Raw genomic sequence first — 7,854 nt, 5'->3', positions numbered from 1 at the left:
ATGGCCAATGCATTGGGGCCCTGCCCCTGTGGCACTGGGGACAGGTTTGACTACGAGGGCTGTGGGCTGGAAGTACAAGCAGAGCACGTCAAGGCGTACGTCTGCAAACCACCTGCAAGCACAGACAGAGCTGTGCTTGTGATTCATGACATCTTTGGGTGGCAGCTCCCAAACGCCAGGTACGTGGCTGACATGCTCACAGCTCACGGATACACGTGAGAAAACTTCTCTTCCCCAAGAAACCCCACTCTTTATGATTTCTAGCCTGGTATTAGAACTGTTAATCCCACACACTAGAGGAAACTATTGCCAGGGCAATTTGAGTGCTTTATTTTCATAATGCAAACCCACAAAGGAACGTTGCTGTGAACTGCTGCGGAGTACAGCATGCTTCCTTCAGAGTTCACTGTTCCCAGAAGAAATGGCTGCACACCTAGAACATGTAGGATATTGAAAAGATGATGCAGTAAAAGTGATTCTGATAAATTTCCCAGCAATATGAAATGGCTGTAAAAAATAGTCTGTTCTGATTTTAGAAGTGTGTGTTCTGTTTTTAGAATTCTTTCTTAAATAGTCATTCATGCTAAATTGAGTAATGATATTTAATACAAAATGCTTATCAGAAATATGAATGAATGTCAAATTTTGAATATGACATTGAATATGCACATTGAATGCACACTGACTGACTCATATGCACACATGAAGCATGAAATACAATCCCTCTGCAAATTTTTCATGCTCATTTTTGGCATCCTACAGGAGTTGAATTCCAAAATGCAGCAACATCTTGCGATTACTGGACATACTGCAAGGCACGCCATTTACTGTATACATTGGAAACATTCATATAGGGTTGAGACTGGCCTGCAATTCCAAAAAGCAAACCTCCACTAATTCTGTAGTGGTTTTGTTTTGAGAGATGCTCTCAGCCTGTGGAGCTTGAGGGAAGTCAGATGTCAGCAGGCAGCTGCCATGTGGCTGAGATCTCTCTGTGGAGCTGAAAGCAGCTCTGTGTCCCTGTGAGATAAAGAAACAACCTTTGTCAGGATTAGGGTTTTCTGATACACAAGAACAATGAATCGGTCTATAGTCTGCTCCTTGTTAATGTCTTTCCTAAGATCTTGATATGCCCTATTCTGCTCCATTATTGGTTGTATGTTTGTCCCGTGACCAAATGCAGTCATCCTCAACATGAGACTGGACGTACACCTTCCATGCTGTGTGCAATAGTGGCAAATAATAATTAGTATGACAGGCTGCTTCCTTATTGCAGTAAGAGTCCGTCCAGTCAGAAGTACCCAATGTCTGATAAATTGGTATTTCTCCACACTAACATCCTGTAATTTTTCCACGTGATTCGTGCCATGTCATACCTTTTGTAACACCACCTTTCCCTTTCCTTGTATTGCTTATACCACAGAGGTCAAGGGAAGAAGGCGGCTGAGGTTTCCATTGTTCTAGGCAGGAGAGCTGAGAGTTTTCATGCAGCACTGTCTGAATGAAGAGGAGCTTATGTGTCTTCTCCGATCACTTCAAGATGCTGCTGAACTGGTGCACCAATGTTTATTGAGAAGAAAATAGCTGGATTTTTTTTTTTCTAGTGCAGTATGGGATGTGGATCTGTTAGAGACTACACTAAGGCTGATGGCTTGTGGTGTCTTTTCAGGCTAGTTTGAGCAGGGAAGAACCTGTTCTTCTCTGTGGGCTTGGGAGGGTTCACTTTCAAAGCAACACATAATGCCTTTCTGACAGGTACTTACCCAAAGGCTGTGCAGTTTTGCCCCTACCATTCCAAACACTGATATACTGTAGATGTCACTGTTTTTTCTCTGAAATGATCAGAGTACGGAAAAGGAAAAAAATGCTTGGAACATACTTTGGTTTGCTGTAGGACAAACCAGTCCAGTCATTTGACCATGATCATTGAGACACAGGAGGAGGAGAGCCAAGGGCATTTAATAAGTGAAAGATGATAGCAGTTTCCAAGGGATCCCACTGCTGTACTGACCTTGTGAGAACACACAGCAATATCTGTGGGTGCTCTAGTGATGGCAGCCTCTGGAAACCTTGCTTTCTTCTGCTTGAGGAGACTGCATTATCCACTAGTGGCTGCACCATCACAGCTCAGCTGCTGGCCATGTAACATGTCCCCGTGATGCTGAGACTCTTTGGTACTGAGTGGACTTTTCCAGCCCTTCCCTTTTTCCAGCCACCAAATGATGCCTGTGGTAAAACATTTTCTTGGTATGACTTGTTCTTGGCTGACTTCAGTCTTGCAGTTGTTAATTTCTTCCTTGCTCATGTCAACCTGATCATGATCTCTGTAGGAAACAACTATTTTATGTAATTACCCTCTTTAAATGAAACTTATTAATGGTGGATTTATGTTAAATAGTATTATGTTGTATGCAAAATCTAAAATATTTGTAATCAGGACCTAGTTTGATCATAGAATCACAGAATCATAGGGGTTGGAAGGGACCTCGAGAGATCATTGGGTCCAATTCCCCTGCCAAAGCAGCTCCCTAGCTCACATTGCACAGATAGGTGTCCAGATGGGTCTTGAATATCTCCAGAGATGGAGACTCCACCACCTCCCTGGGCAGCCTGTCCCAGGGCTCTGTCACCCTCACTGTGAAAAGTTCTTCCGCATGTTGGTGCGGAACTTCCTGTGCTCCAACTTGCAGCCATTGCCCCTTGTCCTGTCCCCACAGACCACTGAAAAGGGGCTGGCTGATTCCCCCTGCATCCCATATTTAAGATATTTATAAACATTAATTAGGTCCCCCCTTAGTCTTCTCTTCTCAAGGCTGAACAGTCCCAACTTACTCAGCCTTTCCTCATAGGGGAGATGCTCCAGGCCCTTAATCATTTTCATAGCCCATCTCTGGATTCTCTCCAGGAGATCCCTGTCTTTTTTATACCAGGGAGCCCAGAACTGGACACAACACTCCAGGTGGGGCCTGACCAGGGCAGAGTAGAGGGGGAGGATCACCTCCTTCGACCTGCTGGCCACACTCCTCTTGATGCACCCCTGGAACCCACTGGCTCTCTTAGCCACCAGGGCATACTGCTGGCTCATGGCCAACCTGTCATCAACCAGGACCCCCAGGTCCTTCTCCACTGAGCTTTTCTCCAGCAGGTCATCCCCCAGCCTGTACTGGTACAAGTGGCTATTCCTTCTCAGGTCCAAGACTCTACACTTGCTTTTGTTGGTCTCATCTGGTTTCTCCCTGCCCAGCTTTCCAGCCTGTCCAGGTCTTGCTCAAAACATAATCTTTTACAAGATTATTTTTCTACTCTGTGTAGTTTCAAATTAAGTACTCAAACCAGGTAAAATACAAGGGATAAAAATATTTATACTTTCTAGATTTGTATTGTGGTTTGTGTGGGTTAGTCACTGAAAAAAAAGCTTTTTAATGTTTTCTAAAGCTTACAGGCATTTCTGTAGATTAGTTAATAATGATACTTTAAAACATTGCTTTCTCCACAAAAAAAAAAAGATCTAAACAAAATTATTCCTGGATAGAAACTTTCCATGCTATAAAGTGCCAAAAAAAATCTCAGTGTTTGACTAATTCATTCCATTTTATTTTATCTGTGTGTGTGTGTCTGTGTGCAGAGACATCTGCCCAGGCTTTTTTCAGGAAGAGAAGCTTGGAAGCCTTCTGATGACTGGTCCAAGTTCAGTGATTGGCTGAAAACTTGAGATGCCAGGAAAATAAACAATTGAGATGTCAGGGGGCTGGATATCACATTGCCTGCTTTCAGATACTGCTTTCTTTTCTTTTTTTTTTTTTTTTTTTTCTTTGAGATTGGATACAGCTAATCTGCCATTGAAGGTGCCTTTTTTTAATGAGTCCTTAGAAGTGGATGGAATCAGTCATCTTTTATTTTGCCTTGAACAGAGTTCAAGGACGATTATCTCATTAGTTGCTCAGAGTTTTATCATCTTATGTTGATATCATAGACTGTTAATTGCTTCCTGTGCTTCAAAGAGCATGGTTTAAAAATGACCAGTGCCACAAGCAGTGAGAAAGCACAGTTCTCATCTTGAGTCTCACCCAGTGTAGGGGACTGATACTTTAAGATGTTCTGTGGAAAAAGAGTTCTTGGTTGCACAGTAGTACTTGCCCAGCGTGGTTCAGGTGGCCCCAGGTGGATGATGGCTGGATCATTTGTTGTCAGGGCACAGTGGGGGCCACTGGCTCCCTAAGGGACAGGGTACTGGGAGCCAAACAAGGGTATCAGCTGGCAGTGCCCATGGTTGCATAGAGGGCATGGAGCAGCCCTCAGTTGCACCATCTCTAGATTGACCCTGGGTGCTGGCAGCAAACTCCTCAGGGAGGGAGGATTTGGTGTGTTCAGGCATGCAACCTCCTCTTTTCACTGTAAAGAATTTTAAGCACCAGGTTTGCTGTAATTTGAATTCATGTTGTGTAGGCTGCCTTGAAAAAAAGTGCTAACTTTGGACAACACGAGGCAGGAGTCCTCTGCTAGCACTTGAGAGAGCAGAGCTGTTTGCTGCTACAACCTTAGACTCAAACTCTTGGTTTAGCAAAGGCCAAGGAAAAGGTACAAGCTTGTACTTCTGGACTGTACGTTCTTGGGATCAAGGACATTTCATTAGCTCCTAAACATGTTATCCTGACAGTGCTGCTGAAGAAATTGTTGGATCCAGTTCTGTCCAGGTGTTGGTGTAACTGCATCCCTTTTCCTGTGTTGGAGTTTTCTTGGTTGCCCAGATTTCTGGGATGCACATCAGCCCAGTTATGTTAGAATGTCCTTTGCTTTGCGTAACTCAGAAGTTCCTTCTAGCAATGGAGCCCATAATACCAACTTCAGATTTCTCTTGCAAACTTTACTGGCATCTTCCCAAACTGCAGCAGTGTTTGCAGCATCTCCTGGTTTGCTCTTCTGTGAGAGAATCTAACAGGTAGCTTAAGAGCTTCTTCCTCAGCTCAGAGGCAGACCACATGGTCCAAATTGTGATGTCTCCTCAGAGCAGAAACACAACTCTGGAGAGAAATAAGGCTGATTTCTTCAGCATACTACTGGCATCTTGGGCTTCTTTTGTTACTGCCTGTGTCCTAGGTGGAATGACAAAAATTTGTGACTAGAAGGGACCCTGACAGACAGTTACCCAGATTTGACTCAAAACCAAACAAGATAAACATTTCAAGGAGAGAGGAAGAATGACAGCTGGAATAGCTAAAATAATGGCAGGGTCCAACTGTTGCTCTTCAGTGAAAGGGTTTTGCTACAATTTGTAGGGCAGGTATGTTCTTGGGCTGTTGATCTCAGGCTGGTACAGGTTCTTTGCCAAACAAAGGCGTTTTCTTCCCTGTAACTTGAACTAGAATCTTCTGGTCTCTAAATTCTGGTGTAGGGGTAGCGCCCTGCAGCCATTTGGCTGATTGTACTGTAAATGACCCTCGTGTTCTCAGTGAAGAAGTGCTGGTAGGGACCATGGAGAAGCAGAAGGTAGTGCTTTGCATGTGAAGCAGCCCAGATCTGTGGCCTGTCATGGCTTCCAGTTAGCTTTGAATTTAAGTTGTTGGTTAATTCTGACTTGTCAATATTAGTAAGTCAAGTCTGTAGTTTTAGTCCTGCCCCAGAGGGAAATCCTGCCCCTTTCATGTGAAATGCTGCCCCAGCATTTGTCAGCAACTGTCACTAGCAGGGGTGCTCTGCTGCCTCAATAACACAGAAGGAAGCTGTTGGCACAACACTGAGCACTCAGAAGGGGTCCGACTAATTAGAGACCAAACTAATTAACTTCCTGGGAGAGCAGATATCTTTCTTTGACTGTTGGGAGTAGCTACATGGAAGGTTGCTGGGCTTAGGTATTTGATGAGAAGGTTATGGGAGACATAACCGAGTCATTTCCAGAGAGCTCCTGTCTCAGAGGGGTCAGTTGTCTTGGAAACTTTTAGTTAGGAATCTGTCCCCATCTCTGCTGCAAGGGAAGGGATAGGTTTGGCTCTGCCTGGCATTTCTTATGGGTGATTCGTTGTTCAAGTGTTAACTCGAATGAAGAAAGGATTTTTTGACACTTACTTTGCTTGTCTGTGTGTTTGTGTGTTGATGGGTAATGTGGCATTTGCAAGGCTGACGCATTACAGCTGTATATAGCTTGCATACCCCGGGGGGCGAGGAGCTGGGGCTGAAAACACAGTCTTGAGGTGGTATAAAAACCTTAGCTGCTACCTCTCTCCCAGCAATACTTTGTCTTTACTGCCTCTGCACGGTGACACCTGCTTCAGGGGTAAAGGGTTTTTTTCAGAACACAGCGTCTGGGCAAGGTCTGCTTCAAGCTACATGGTAGATTCTGAAACTGTTGTTGTTACATTGACTTTCCTGCGGCAAATTGCTGCTGAATTAGAGTGTTGTCAGCATTTTGACTGCCTTATGAATGGTATTCTCTAGAGAGATTTGTATTGGGGTTTCTACCTATATTTACAAAGCAAAAAATCATCCAGCTTCTCAGAGAATTTTAAGCAGTCTTAACTCTTAGGTGGTGTTTAATCAATCATTTACTTTCCCTTCCTTTAGGTTTCCTTTGATGTATGATATTTAGATCGATTTTCATTTACTTCCATGCAGGGGTTTTTGTTGGGTTTTTTCCCCTCTTTCTGATGATTTCAGGTTAGCAGCCACTAATATTTGTCTGAAAGAATGATTTCAGATTTAAAGTATATGGAAGAAAATACATGCTATGGGGACACTTATTTGCATCTCTGTGTTTTCCTTTTATTTTTTTCAAATACTGTTTTTACTACGGGTGTTTAATTTGCATTTTCTTATATATTCCAGAAAAGCTGATGGTATCCTGAAATATCTAAAGGAACAGTGTGGCACAAAGACATTAGGGGTCATTGGTTTTTGTTGGGGTGCTATTGCTGTATGTCACCTGATGATGACATACCTGGAATTAAAGGCTGGTGTATCTCTCTCTGATAGGTAAAATACAAGGTTGTCATACAAGCAGGTACACAGGCACATGTATATCACACAGTTTAAGCACTTGATCTAGCATTATTTCTTCAAGTTGGGCTGCCAGCTGATGAAGAGAGAGACTTTCAGCAGAGTAGGAAGGATGTTATGCGACAAAGATGGTGGTGAGGATATTTGTTCCCAGATTCAGAATGGGTCCTAGCAGCCATGTCTTAATTACAGGTCTGGACAGATGTATGTGTTGTCCTTCAGTCATCTTCCCAATTTAAGTCCCTTTTCCTGTTTGCTACTGCTCTGCGTGCTGCAGAGCCAGAACTTCACATGGGACAAGAGAGTGCTATTTTTGCTCTAGCTGCACTGTAAAGTTAGGCTGCCATTATTTCAACAGCAGCTTCCCTTCTGCACTCTGTGCAAGAAGCTGGGACAGCTAAGCTGCCCTTTGCTAGCATTCCCAGCCTGTAAATTTTGGACTACTTCCTAAAGCACTGACATTCCCAGTGCGTCCAAAAGAGCTTGAGCTCGCGTGCACGGAAGGCATCTTTGAAGTCTCACCAATTCAGCGATTCAGTCCGTATCAATTCTATGATTCTATGATCTTCAGAAGCTCAAATGGAGTTTTAACCTAGGAAAGTGTTCTTCTAGGAGCCATGGTTACAGTAGCTTGAGAGTAAAGCTAGTCTGTGTGGCTACATATTGCACCAGGTACTCTGCAGAAGCAGAGTGCTGTATTTGAATCTGGATTTCACCTTAAAAGTCAGTTGAAGAGTATTTTTGTTTCTGTAATGTTTTCTAAGAGTAAACAAGCATTCTGATGATATACCCAATCTTCTGAACCATACAGCTTTCATTTTTGCTGAAAAAGATGACTTAATTCCCCTTTGTCAGGAGTGCTAA

The 7,854-nt window shown here is 43.4% G+C and overlaps 1 pseudogene across 1 annotated transcript; it reads left to right on the top strand.

Annotated features, from left to right (window-relative positions):
• On the top strand, positions 1 to 7,854 carry LOC311189047 (carboxymethylenebutenolidase homolog; annotated as a pseudogene). The gene is made up of 4 exons: positions 1 to 215; positions 3,626 to 3,732; positions 6,820 to 6,966; positions 7,755 to 7,854. The product of its transcript is annotated as a carboxymethylenebutenolidase homolog (transcript).

Source organism: Gallinula chloropus (genome assembly GCF_964237585.1).
Source record: "Gallinula chloropus genome assembly, chromosome: 2".
Classification (NCBI taxonomy): Eukaryota; Metazoa; Chordata; class Aves; order Gruiformes; family Rallidae; genus Gallinula; species Gallinula chloropus.
The sequence above is the reverse complement of the archived record's forward strand: the minus strand, read 5'-3'. Positions and strand labels throughout refer to the sequence as shown.